Below are 14634 nucleotides of genomic sequence, written 5' to 3' on the forward strand. Positions count from 1 at the left end.
TATGATCAACAAGTGTTGATACCTTTGCAGTGCTTGAGAAGTAGTTCACTTTGCTAGTTATGCTTGATTGGTGTTGACTAGAAGTCTTGATCTTGCGTTTGAACCTTGAGGTCTTGAGCTCTTGAGATTCAGTGTATCCATAATAGCTTGAGCGTAATGAACTTTCCATATCAAGTGATCAAGGGTCTTTTGATCACTTGAAATAGGCTTGGGGTTTACAGCACAGTTAAAAAGGATTTGGTTGACCAAAGTGACTTTTGGTCAACACTAATCAATGGGGTTGAAATGATAGATTGAATTATGTACAATGATAGCCTATTGAAATAATCAACTAAATAAAAATCATACAAATCTGATTAAGTCCCTAAACTAAGAGAGCATGCATAAAAATCAAGATTTTTCTACCTAGGGGCAAAATAGCCAATATGCCAAAAATTGATTAATTAGGGAGAAGTTTCTAAAAATCAACATCTAATTAGAAACTAACTAAGTCTAGTTAAAATCTAAACATAACCTAGTCAAAATTGTAAAACCCTAATTAAAATTCTTAAAAAAATGCTAAAATTCTAATTAAATCTCAAATCTTAACCTTATTAACCTAATTAGATTTTTAAAATTCCTAATTAATTCTAACAACCTAAAATTCTAATATAATCTAGAATTAATCCTAATCTTCTAATTAGTCTAATCTAAAATCTAATCTAATTAACTCTTAACCCTTTAATTAATCTAATTAACCTAAGATTTAATTACTAACTAAATAATAAATAAAAAATGGGGTCCAAGCATTTGAGATGGGCCACTGTTTTGGCCCAATGGGAAAGGAAGGATGTTGAGAGATTTTCGGATGGGGGTGTGAATCCAGAAAATTACTTGGGCCAAAGGCCCAAGTCTCCCACAAAATCCATGGTCGGGTTTAACAATCATTAGCAATTGAGACCCTATTTTTCACCTATCTCAACCAAGTGTATCAGTACCACCACCGCGACGTCACCAAGGTGGCCCAAACCTTCGAAACGAAATTTCGCGGCGCACATTAAGAACAAGCGATGGCGAGAACGACACACCAATAATCGACAATCGATATTGGGACGAAGAAAATAAAACTCATCGGTTTTGTGCAGAGACGGAGGTGAAGACGAGTTCGTGCGTTGCGTTGAGACGGCGATGAAGCCTCCGGATTGGTGCGCGTGCTAAGCGTTGTGAAGATTTGCCTTCGTGCGTTCGCCGCTGATTCGAGATGAAGAGGTCGGAATCTGATTTCTTGAAGCTTTTCGGTGGATCTCGATAAAAGGAAACCTTTTCCAAATCGTGAGTTCCTTCTGATTTTCTTGCCCTATCGCTATGCTTCCATTACGCGTTTCTTTCTACTTCTTACTTCTTCCTCAACTCGGTTGCCTTGTGGTCACTGCGTAGAGTGTTGTGATGGATTTGCAGAGGGTTCTAGCTCAGCCAATCGAAACTTCCGCGTGGAGCTTTGATGTCAATAATTGCGTCTTATGGTTGTAGTGGTTCTAGGCTCGGAGATGACACGCAGTGGGATGGTGGAAACAGATTGCAGAGGAGATGAAGATTGAAGGAGCGATGAAGATGAAGAGCAAAGGTGAAGAATGAAGATCTTTTTTCAACCCTGCAGTGAGGTATGCTTTATATAGCAATCGGAGTCGGTTAGGAATTAAGATCAATTGACAATGACATGAAATGAAATTCGCTGTAATTAATGAGTTTGAACAGACAGTTAGTTAGGAATGGAGATGAAGTTGAATTTGAAATGAAAAGCAAATTGCTTTAAGTCTAAGTTCATGCGGCTGCTTTAATGTTAAAATTATTGCTCTCCTTCTGTTGGTTAGCCATTAGTTAGTCATGTTAAGCAGGAAACCACAAATCTGTTAGTGGTTAATGACAGTTAGTTTAGAAGTGTTGTTCTTAAACTACATTGAAAATGCGAAATCTTGTTAAATGAGCAAAAACTGAACTTAGTTGAAATTCGGTTTTAATTTCAATCTGTATGTATGATGTGTTAGTTTGGAAACCTATTGATTGTTAGTTATGGATTACCAATTCAGATAGGGTAACTTGTTAAATGTGATGAAATTAACTGTCATAAGCATTTAGTTGTTAGTTAGATTTGGTTTGAGTTGAATAAGTCAATCCTTTTCTGGCTGCAAGAAAAATGGTGATTAAAGTGAGTTTATAAATGTCCAATATTAGCTTATTTAATGATGATTGAATGGATGCTACCTTGTATAGCTTGAATTGGAAATTATGGGCCGTTTACACTATTGTTTGTGAGCTGGTTATGTATATGCCGCAGTTATTTCGATTTTGTGATGCTTGGTATGGAATTGTGGTTATGTATGTATACAATTGTGAAATGCTTTGTTAAGTTAGAACTTCTTGCTGTTAGTCAATGTTAGAATAATGTTGCCCTGAATTTGGTGCTGGCTAGGCATTGCTAATTGAATAAACTAACTCTCTATTATGTGAAATTGTAACATTAACAAGCTAGTTTGAAAAAAAGCCTAATTGCAATCTTGAAAAGATACAATCAATGGCTTATGGAGGGAGTTATGAATTTATAGTGGATTTGTCTTGAATGTGGTTTTTAATGTCATTTGCGTTTGGAGTTGTATTTGCATACTCATAGTGAAGATTTGCCTTGCTTCTTAATTAGATTTAGTGTCAACTTGTTAGCTTGGTTAATGAGTCATTAATTAGTGATTGAAATTGGCTTGAAAGTTTATTTTATGAACTGAATATGGTACATGACATGTTTAAATAACAAAATTAGCTTTATTTGTAAGATGGACAAATGCAAGCATAATGTGATTCTTGAAAGAGAACACGGAGATAAGAGTTTAGGAATGGAAAAAATATTAGTTGACTTTGATCAACTAGTTGACCAAAGAGTCAACAGTTGACCAAAAGTCAACTTATGCAAAAAAAATGTAATTTTTGTAGTCTTTTCAGTGTAATGTGTATGGACAATGTAATCAGTGAATATTATGCACGAAATGTCTTAGTGAAGAATTTTCTTAATGAAACAGTGACCATTTCCAAATAACTTAGTGAATCCTATAACAAGTTTGAATGAGATGAATGAGATTGAAATCCCCTAACCATGAAATGATTTGGCCCAACTAACAATGACTTTTGAATTAATTGACTTTAAGTTGGATTAAGACACCTAATGGAAACAATTAATGAAAATGGGATGAAACTTGGACCAAATGATGACCATGAAAATCAATGGATGAAGTATGACTGAAATGAGGCTTGGATCAAATGAAACATGAATGAAAGCATACCTTGGATCAAGCACATAACACCATGAATTAGGATTTTGGATAAATGAATTTCATGATGTAAACTCCTTTAACCCTCGTTTTTATTAACCCCAAGCTTTGAATCTGTGAGATTGCATTAACATGAATGCATGATGCAGATGAAGGCAAGTGACTTTCAAGTCATGCATTGAGTGAAGAGATAAAAATGGGAGGGCAAATTTTGGGGTACGACACTTAACAAAAATGTCGTTAAGAAGTATAGTAAGGGAACTCAAATAAATGAGGGATGGGATTGGTAACACGTCGAGGCGAAGTGCGAGAAGTAGGCTTTCACAGTGTCAGACTAAGTCACATGTTGTTCCTGATATCACTCTAACATCACTTGAACCTATTCAGCAGGGACAATGGCCAAATATACCATCTGAATTGCTTCTTGATATAATTCTGAGGGAAGAAAAGACCGAGACTTCTTGGCATGCACGTGTTGTTGTTTCCTGTGCTTTCGTGTGTAAATCATAGAGGATCATTGCAAAAGAGATTTCCCAGACTCCTTAGCAGTGTGGAAGGTTGACATTTCCTATTTCATTAAAGCATGTGATTAAGTATCCACTCCTTTGTTGTTGCATTCACTTTTTGCTTTTCCATTTAAGTTGTTTTGCGTCTTATGTTCTCTACTTTTTGTGTATAAATAGTCGGGTCCTCGTGATTCTCCAATTTAGTGTTTTATCAGGAGGGACTGTGAAACTTCTACATATCTATTGTACTATAGATTAGTGTCATGTAAGTTTTTGCTTCATTGCTGATGATGTTGCAGTACTCAATTTCTTTAATTCTTTTTAGGGTTTTTGATGGTTTGGGCATTAGGTTGGATTTTTTTATATGGATATGTGTAGGGATTTGTTAATGAGGATTTTGAGTTTTGGCGAAGGTTTGTGAAAGATATGGTTGAGGTGAAATTAGAGGAGTATTGTTTGTGGAGAGTTAGCTTCAAGGACATTTAGGTATGTGGAACTTCTTATGTTAACTGTCTTCAAGGACATTTAGTTTCTTGAAAGCAACCATTGACATGGTACAAAGTATCAATAAGCTTGAGAGTTTACTTATTGACAATGCATATGTTATTTTATCTATTTGAAAGTATTAACTCTCTAATTAATGACTATATATTTTTCAATGCTCCTTGCACAACTATTATAGAGTTAGGTGTTTTACTTTGATTCTTAAATGAATTTTGGACTACTTTCTAGAGAAAGGATGATAAATTTAACCAAGTATAATACATGATAACGTTTAGTGCATTCATGAGTTAGTTTTAGTTTTTTTTATGTTCGTTGTTTTTGTTGCTACTTTTAGATGTTTGCACTAGATCTACTTAACATTAACTTGATTCACCCATTCAGAATGATTTTTTCCTTAATCTTTCTTACACAGCTATCGAGATTGAGTTTACAAGGTCACAAATCGTTGTTGCAGTCCCTGGCAATTTTATTTTTTTTGCACCTGGTCTTGCTTTTTGTATTCAGGTTTGTCAATTTACATATACGTATGTCTGCCTGTAATAGTCTCTATATAGATGACAACCAATTAACAATAATAACTTGATTGTGTACATGGAAAATAATTTTATACAGAAATATGGTATATAATTTGTTTAAAAAAATTGAAAGCACCATATAAGGTTTAATGGTGATAGGTTTCCCTGTCACAACCATTTTTTATGTGAATTCAATTGATCCAATAATTATGTTTTGTGCATATTTTTGGTATTCACTTTCCTGGTTTGATATCTTTTCAAAAACTAAGCTTATTCTTTAGAAGATTGGCTTAGAAATATGAATTAAACATTCTATCTTCTTTTGTTTGCAGAAAAATCACACCATTGCTCTTTACCTTTTTATTTAAAAAAATTCAAACATGGTTGTGATATGTTATACTAATATAAAGGCCTTGAGTTTGATTTACTTTTTCTTTCTCCCACGTTGTTTGCATAGTTAGTAAATGTTAATAGAAAGATCAACATCACCGTAGTGTACTAGAAAAAATTGACATTGCATAATAGGTAGTCTATCAAAAACATTGAAATATACATAAAGTTGATCTGACAAATGAGAGTTTTTGCTGCATATGTTCCGTTTTTGAATTTTTTTATCCAATATGCCCCAGTCTGAAAATAATTTCCCAATCTACCCCTTTTTCATTGTGTACTCGTCACTTCAAATGACGAGGGACTGAAGGCCCAATTTTCGTAGTAAGGGCTCGTCACTTCAAATGACGAGGACATGAAGAAGACTTTTTTTTTTTTAATATTTTAAATACTTTATTAAATATTAATAATAATTAATATAATTGATTTTTAATTATTAATTCTATATTTATTCTCATTTATTATCACCAAATCAAATATTTTCTATAAATACCACTAACTTCCTCATTTATTCTCACCAAATCAAATCCACATTCATAACTTCCTCATTTACATTCACCAAATCAAATCCTCATTTATATTCACACAAAATCAAATCCTCATTTATATTCACACTAAATCAAATATTATAGTATTTATAGGAAATATTTGATTTGGTGAGAATAAATGAGAATAAATATAGAATTAATAATTAAAAATCAATTATATTAAGTATTATTAGTATTTAATAAAGTATTTAAAATATTAAAAACAAAAATAAAGCCTTTTTCATGCCCTCGTCATTTGAAGTGACGAGACCTTACTACGCAAATTGGGCCTTCAGCCCCTCGTCATTTGAAGTGACGAGCCCTTACTACGCAATTTGGGCCTTCAGCCTCTCGTCCATTGAAGTGACGAGTACACAAGGAAAAAGGGGTAGACTGGAAAATTATTTTCAGACTGGGGCATATTGGGTAAAAAAATTCAAGAAGAGGGCAAGGCAGGAAAAAAGTCGATAAATGAATAAATACAATAACATTAACACAGTCTTTTATTAAAAAGTACCAATTTTAAATACCACAATCCTATATATCATCTATTACAGATACTACTATCCAAACATTGATGTCTCAGACATAAATTTGGCTAAGTTGCTTATTTGTTACTGTGATTATCACAAGATAGTCTACTTTTCAAATAAATTATTTTGTTGTTCCACAATATTGCAGATGTGGTGCAAATCGCAATTGTAGCGCAATATTGTAAATGTGATTGCCTCCACAATTGTACCACAATATTGCAGATGTGGTTACCACCGCAGTCGCATCAGACCACAATTGTGGTGTGATTTTAAAATTACACTAGAATTCTAAAACTCAATTTATTTCATATGGAATCAAAAAACTCAACATTAAATATTTTTCACAGCACAACGGCCACAATGTGCATCACAACAAACGCAAGCAGCCACAATTTAAAAACATGATTTTAATCTCTGTTTTTTTTAATTATTTTTTAAAATAACCATTTTTTTCAAAAAAATATCCAAAATAACTAATTATTCAAAAAAATTATCAAAATAATCAGGTTTTTTAGAGGATGCGTCAGATGAATTGGCGCACCCCCAATGCACTAAGAGGAGGCGCCAATAGCATGGCGCATGCATTGGGCTCCTCATGAGGAGGCGCCAATGCTAGTGGCGCCTACATTAAGCCTCATGAGGAGGCGCCAATGCTAGTGGCGCCTATGTGCATTTGGTTGGTGTATGCGCCAATTCATCTGGCGCATACACCCTCTACTATTTTTTTATTTTTTTATTTTAATTTTTTTAATTTTTTTAATTTTTTAGTCTTTTTAGTTTTTTTAATTTTTTTAATTATTAATATTTAATTTTTATTATTTAATAAATAAGAAATAGTAATGAAAATAAATAAATTCATTGATGATGTAATAATTGGTTACATTGGATTGACAATAAACTACTGACCGACCCGATTATAACGTCCCCCTGTTCCACATCCTGGTGCGTTAGTTTGTCTCCGAGGTCTCCCACGATTTTCTTGAGGTGTTTGTGGTCTTTGTGTGCTGACCTGATCGTGTGATGGCTAGTTAGAAGGTCCGGCGGAAGTTTCAGCGGTATTTGACAGATGTGTCATCATTTGCTTCCAATATCCTGAGGGGCTCTGGCCAACGGCGATTATGTAATGGAGTTCGGTGCCCATGTCATCGTAGTTAGGGGGTTGGGGTTGGGGTTGGGTGAATTGGGGACGGTATAGTTGCCCAAATTGGGTCATTTAGTCGTTTTAGAAACGAAATAATGGTTCATGGGGCATATTATAGTTAAACAATGGTTGGGTGTTATGTTGATGGGATGTTTGGGTGGTCATTGGTAGGGGACTACGATGAAGTGACTCATATGAATCATCTGGGCTATAGACGGTTGTGGTTGCCGGGTTTGATTCTTGGTTTTGTGTTTGGGTGGGTGGTATGAATGGATTGCGACGTTGGATGGTTAGTTGTTGGGTGGTTGGCATGAACGGGTTGCGATGTTGGATGTTTGATTGTTGTGTGTATGTGCTTGGTTGATGTTGTGTGGTTGGTTGTTGGGTTTGGGTGGGTTCACATTGTTGTTAGGTGGTGAATTGTTGTGGGGCGTACAATGACAAAGCAAGTTGGCGTGGATCCATCAAATACCGCGGCTCAGATACAAATTGTTGAGTTGTTACCGACCTAAACCATGTCATATATTGTTGAGTCGGTCTTGCACCATGGATGATTGGTTCGTTCAAGATGTGTTGTCGCCGATTCCTCCATTGACGACACATCTCTTTTGCAAAGTCTCTCCAGTCAGAATAATTTCATTGTGCATCAAACTTTTTTTGATGTCAATTCCCCAAACACGTGGGAGATTTTGGAATCTGTTGTAGCATTCCGAACTGCAATTTGACCCAGTCACTCTGGTGCATTTCCACCGTAGTGAATCGGATAATCAGTGTCTTCGTTGTCCAAACTGCAGCATCGTCATGGTTCACATCATGATCCAGACCCAAATATGGCCTCTAGACAAACTATAAAACAATACGAAATGATTAGATGGTAAATAATTTAAGAAGTATTTTTAAATTAAAATATAGTTGGGTAGGATTATTACATCGTCATGTCCAATGTGGTCCAATAGATTGCAATAGACTACAATAGCGTGTTTCGGACACCTGTTGTAGTTCATTCCCCTTACTGACCACCTAAGATAAAAAAGAAGTGAAAAATATTATTTACTGTTAATTATAATATAAAATATAATTAACTAAATGGTGAATGATAAAGTGTTAGACTTAATTGGTTGCAAACGGGAACACGAACGGACGCTCATTTATCGAGGCGAACGACGGAATTCTTGACCAACCCCAAGCTTAAAGCAAATACGCACATGAAAAAAAAAAGTACAGGTATTCTTTTTTGCAGTTCTATACATTGCACTATATAGATGGGCCAACACAGCTGAACCCCAACTATAAGTGTTTACCTTATTAATGTTGCGTAATAAAGGTAAATACATTATATTTACAGAATTACTTGTACTTTCTGAAAATAAAAAATTATCAAATAAAATCATAATATAACACCGAGCTTTTATTATTTTCTCATACTCGGTTGAATTGTCGGACAATATTATACTGGCATAATATTGTTGAAGGTATTTTAAATTTATATCTTTCCCCCTTGCTTGACCGGATGTGTCTCCCTCAATTTCGTTGTCTAACAAAGGGACACCCAATAATTCATTGCAGATATTGTTGTCTTGGTTAACTTGACCATTCACCGCCTTTCCGTCTATACGGAGACCCAATAACATGTATATGTTCTCAAGTGTGATGGTACACTCACCAATCGAAAGGTGAAATGTGTGGGTCTCGGGTCTCCACCTCTCCAACAAAGCCAGAATGAACTTGTAGTCCACTGAGTACGAAACAATGTTGAGTAGATTTCCAAATCTACATCCTCTAATATATGATTCTATTAAAGGATCGTGGGGTACATATTCATGTACACGACATCTAAACCGCTTCGGATCCTAATAACAAAAAAGTAAGAAAATACAATTAAAAGAAGAAATACATAATCAACAAACACAACTCTATAAGAAGTAAGAAAAACATATATAACAAAGGTATAAAAGAGAGATATAACATACAAATGTCGAGATATTCTCGAGTGTGCCTCTTTGTTCATCGCCCATAGTCAACAAAGACATGATTTGATTTTGCAAAGCTTGAGTGTGGTAGAGGAAACAAGTGTGGTAGAAGAATATAATTGAGTATTGATGAAGATGATTTGATATTGTTGATATGAGAGACTATTTATAGATGAATGAGTGAGCAGGTTTGCAACCTAAGATGAATGTGATTGGTTGCATGGAATGGCAAGAGAAGACAAGGGAATGAAAAACTTCAGAAAGCATTTGAGGAATCTCTCTTTTAGGCGCATGTGAGGAATCCACATGCAAGGAAAGAGACGCCCTTCCTCTTGGCGCCTGCATGTGATTCTTCACATGCAAGGAAAAGGTTCCCTTCCTCTTGGCGTCTTAGTGTAGGGAAATGGGAAGGGGCGTCCTTCCTAGTGGCGCCTAAGTACAATTTTTGTGAAGAGACATCCATCCTTTTGGCGCCCCAGTTACTTTATGGCGCCTAGGGAATGGGCGCCTAGGTGGGAATATTAGGGCTCAAGGTTCAGAGATTCCTTGATTCCCTGGCGCGTGTGTGTTCTTGTCACTCTTTTCTCTGCATGTTTGATTCTTTCTACTGCATGCATGGTCAAGTATGTACAGACAATGGTCAAGTTATCAATGCAACGACCAAGTTAGCAATGCAACGCTATTTATGTTGTGCAGATGAACAACTTAGCAATAAATTCAATTCCATTAAAGCTATCTACATATTTAATATTTGAACAAAATGTCTTCCACACAACATTACATGATCAATGCCCATGTCGAAGGTGAAATATTTGATCATCAGTTGTTCGGTTTTTGTTTTCGAAACACAGAGGTAACTCGATTTACAATAAATCGACTATCAAATTTTTCACATCTGAAACAAAGAATATAAAAGAAATTGCAGTGCAGTAATGTGGGCCAAATCATCTATAAAAATCCGGTTTGGTTTGTAGAAAACCAGGTAAAATTTTATCAGAAGAAGATTCGAGATGACGATGATGTTCAACATATGTTTGTCAATCACGAACAATCCGGTTACAACGATATAGAGTTGTATATATTACCACATCAACAACAGGTGTCTCGGCACATTGATTAGTCACAAGTGTTTTGTGAGACTGATGACGAACAAGCTAAGGTGAATGTTCCAGATGACGAAGAAGAAGAAGCTGAGATCATGGTTGATTTGATGGTGAACGTTGAAGAGGAAGAGGAGCTAATACCAGCAAGTCATGTATATTGTCCACCCCAACACATGACAAGGTTAAATTTGGGTTCAAATGAACCTTCAGCAGATGTATGGTACAATCCTTACGTGATACAATGATCTTTGAAACAAGGAGACACATTTCGCACAAAAGAGGAATGTGTAAAAGCCATTAAGAAATTCCACATGCAATTATCAGTTGATTTCAGAGTTGACAGAACTGAAACATTGAGGTATAAAGTTTATTGTCTGAATGAGCACTGCCTTTTTAGGTTGTCAGCTTCGTACCGGAAGAGGAGCGAGTCTTGGGAGATTGGATCAATGGGTTCAGATCACACATGCACGCTGACAAACCCAATGCAGGATCATCGTAAATTAAGCTCTCAGCTAATATGCGATGAAATATTGTCTGTCATTGACGACAATCCGTCGTTAAAGGTGAGTACAATAATCTCGCATATTAGGGCAGAGTACGAGTACACTCCATCATATAGGAAGGCATGGATAGCTAGGACAAAAGCTGTTGAAAAAGTGTTTGGCAATTGGGAGGAGTCTTACAAACAATTTCCAAAATACATGTTGGCTCTAAAACAATATGCTTCCGGGACAATTGTCAAGATGGAAACATTGCCCACCTGTACACCAAATGATACGTGTGCTGTTGGAAATAGAATATTTCACCATCTATTCTGAGCGTATCAACCATGTATCATAAGTTTTTCTTTCTATAAACCAATTATACAAATTGATGGTACATGGTTGTACGGAAAATACAAAGGAACGTTACTGATGGCAGTGGCACAAGATGGGAACAACAATATTTTTCCAATCGCCTTTGCCCTAGTTTAAGGGGAGACTATTGAGGAATGAAGTTTTTTCCTAAGAAATCTCTGATTGCACGTTGCACCTCGGCCTAACTTATATTTGATCTCTGATAGACACCCTTCAATCATCAGTGCATATAATAACATTGACAACGGCTGGCAAAATCCTCCTTCGACGCATGTGTTCTATATTAGACATATTGCTCGAAATTTCATGCGGGAAATCAAAGATAAGATGTTGCGGAAGAAGGTTGTCAATGCAGGTTACGCATTATTAGAACTTTCTTTCAAACACTACCGCGAGAAAATAAGATTGTCAAACGAAGATGTGGTACGGTGGATCGATAGTATTCCATTGGAGAAGTGGACTAGGGCATACGACAACGGTCGGCGTTGGTACGTGACAACAAATCTTGTGGAATCAATGAACTCTGTCTTCAAAGGCATCTGTTACCTACCAATAACCGCTTTGGTGCAGGCTACATATTTCAGGCTAGGGGCGTTATTTGAAACCAGATACTCAAAATGGAGTTCAGTGTTGCAATCTGGACAGTTGTTCAGTGATGCTTCAATGAAATTCATCAGACATAAAGCTGTCAAAGCAAACACACACGTGGTTACGGTCTTCGACCGAAGTAAAGGTTGGTTTAGTTTTTCCGAGTCGATGGATCACAATGAGGGCATGCCGATAGGACAGTACAAAGTCGAACTAGATAGAGGTTGGTGCGACTGCTCAAAGGTTCGAAGGGGTTCATCTAGATAGAGGTTGGTGCGACTGCTCAAAGGTTCGAAGGGGTTCATCCTACTTACTATCCGATGTTTACAAAGTCGTCAGTCTTTCAAATGTTTATAAAATTAGTTTTTTCGTAGTGGCAAAAGAGGATTATTTGCCAGAATATCAAGGGGGCATCGTCAGACACAACGAAGTTATGCGAAGAAAGAAAAAGGATCGCCCAAACAGTACTCAGATTCGAAATGCAATATATGAAAAACTAAATTTATTTCATATTAGACGTCTATGACAAAAGTACCATTACATAAATAGTAATACAAATAATTATAACAAATACAATACAACTATGCAATTACAACCATTAAAACAATTTTGAACATGTAATACATCATCCTACGAGCATTTTGATCGGTCTTAATATTCACCCATTCACGCATTTCTCCATGTTGGTTGAACGTGGACACAAGTCATTTTATTCTTCTAATTCGTTCACCCTCTTCAAATTCTCCCTCTAACCAACTGTACAAATGTATCTGTGTTCCAAAGTCGAACCTGTATCAGAACCGCAATGGCAAAAAATATTACATCAACATATCATTTCTAAATGTATGAGACATTGTTAAAAGAGAGAAAATTGAAATTGATGGTGATTGAACTAGACAAATTATAGTATTAAGAGATGAGTTTGAGTGAAAAATATTGCATTCAAGGCATGATATTTATAAAGACGGAACATCAATTGCACAAAACACATGACACCTGAGGGTTTAACACCCACATGACCATGACATGCAGGCACCAAATGAATGGACACTCTAACAACCAAAGAGCATTGACACCTTCTCATTAGGCCTAATGCATGCACAACTAACATTGGCGCTTTCTCATGAAGAATTCAATACATGTATCAATATTATTGGCACCTCCTCTTCATGCATTGCATGAGTCCAATACTTGAAAGAGCCTTGCACTTGTATTTATAATTTTATTATATTCTTAATTGACATTATTCTTAAATGAGGATGAAGTGGAAATTGAAATAATGAGGTTGAAGTTATAGCTAAAGCAAAGAATGAAAATGTATAGTACAACTTGCAAGAACATTGGCAGGAGCTAAGAAAGAGAGATTTCATTCGTGAAATTTATTTAGATGAAAATATTACACCATTACTTAATTTCATTTAAATTTACCATTAATCCAACAACCATGTAGCTTGTAAATAAGATTAACCTCACTAATCAAATGTTGTGCCACAGTTTCAACATTACATAGAATAATAATTTAGAGTTCTTAAATTTTGAGAATTGATGAAAAATACTGGAAAAACATAGTTGAAATTGTGTGATGTGGTTTCAAATGCGGTTGGGTGCCAGATCTTAAATCATACCGCATCCACAATTGCGGTGTACAATACCATGATTAGCAGGTAAGAACATTTCTAACCACTCAAACAACTCAAGAAACTGATTGAAGAATTTAAAAAGGGGCAAATTAAAATTGGTAAGAGAATACCAGCAAAGCAATCAGAGAACTTTGAAGATCATTTTGCTCTGCTTTCTGCCTCAACAGAGTGTAAAAAAAACTGAAATAAATCTAAAGATTTAGTTGAAAAAACAGAACTTAAAATCCTAAAATTAACAAAAGGGGAAAACAAATGAAAGGTAATACTTTATTATGCTAAGCAATCAGAGAACTTTGAAGGCATGTATGAAACAAGATTCTACATCAGTTTCAGACAAAAAAAATTCTTCATCATTTCGCTTAGACTATAGTACTTTATAACTAATTCAATGACATACTTTGGCAATTAATTATAGAAATTGCATGATGGAAGATAAAAATACTCAGATCTACAACCAAAAGCATGAATTTAAATTGCCATGGGTAAATTTTGCACCTATAAAACCTTCTCGTAATTTCCTTGCAACTAAACTTGAAGATGCAAGGGGCTACGTGGTGCTTAATGTTTGTATTAGTTTATGAAATCAAATCAGAGAAATGGAAGAACAAAATACCACAAAGAAATAGTTGAGAGGCGGCTACACGATAATCCCGTGGTTTCGTTTCCATCGCCAACGTCTTATATAAGAGCACTCATGCGAATTTAGGGTTTCTTTTTTTTATTATTTTTTTTTTAGCTATTTGTCTTTTTTTTTTAATATTGTCATTTTGTGGTTTTTTTTACTGAGATAATCCAGTTTTTCGAAAAAATTCTCAAAATATCCCACGTTTCAAAAAAATTCCCAATCTACCCCACTTTTAGGAGGTGTCGCCAATTGGCTTGACGACTCCTCTTAAAACTTAAAGGGAGGCGCCAATTGGATTGGCTAGGGCAGGTGCCCTAGCCAATCTAATTGGCGCCTATGTGTAATTTTTAAGAGTCTCGCCAATTCAATTGGCGACTCCCTTAAAAAAGTCTCAAATGGCAAAACCTCTAACATCAAAGTTGTATATTTTTTTAAGACA

General features: G+C 35.6%; 2 long non-coding RNA genes and 1 other non-coding gene across 10 annotated transcripts; 1 reads left to right on the plus strand and 2 right to left on the minus strand.

Annotated features, from left to right (window-relative positions):
• Positions 1-868: 868 nt before the first annotated feature.
• Positions 869-5028, plus strand: LOC127119113 (uncharacterized). Of its 8 annotated transcripts, none has more exons than XR_007802640.1 (4): positions 916-1640; positions 3446-4067; positions 4181-4288; positions 4719-5028. It is a non-coding gene; the product is annotated as an uncharacterized LOC127119113 (long non-coding RNA). The 8 variants fall into 8 exon arrangements; XR_007802642.1 differs by having other exon boundaries at positions 4216-4288; XR_007802637.1 differs by having other exon boundaries at positions 915-1640; positions 3446-4288.
• A 7389-nt stretch (positions 5029-12417) lies between these two features.
• Positions 12418-14280, minus strand: LOC127119114 (uncharacterized). Its single transcript, XR_007802643.1, has 2 exons — positions 14066-14280; positions 12418-12719 (listed from the first exon to the last, which is right to left on the minus strand). It is a non-coding gene; the product is annotated as an uncharacterized LOC127119114 (long non-coding RNA).
• LOC127124733 (small nucleolar RNA R160) lies at positions 13849-13930 on the minus strand. Its single transcript, XR_007804196.1, has one exon. It is a non-coding gene; the product is annotated as a small nucleolar RNA R160 (small nucleolar RNA).
• Positions 14281-14634: the final 354 nt, after the last annotated feature.

The sequence above is a fragment of the Lathyrus oleraceus genome, chromosome 2, assembly GCF_024323335.1.
Source record: "Lathyrus oleraceus cultivar Zhongwan6 chromosome 2, CAAS_Psat_ZW6_1.0, whole genome shotgun sequence".
Taxonomy (NCBI): domain Eukaryota; kingdom Viridiplantae; phylum Streptophyta; class Magnoliopsida; order Fabales; family Fabaceae; genus Lathyrus; species Lathyrus oleraceus.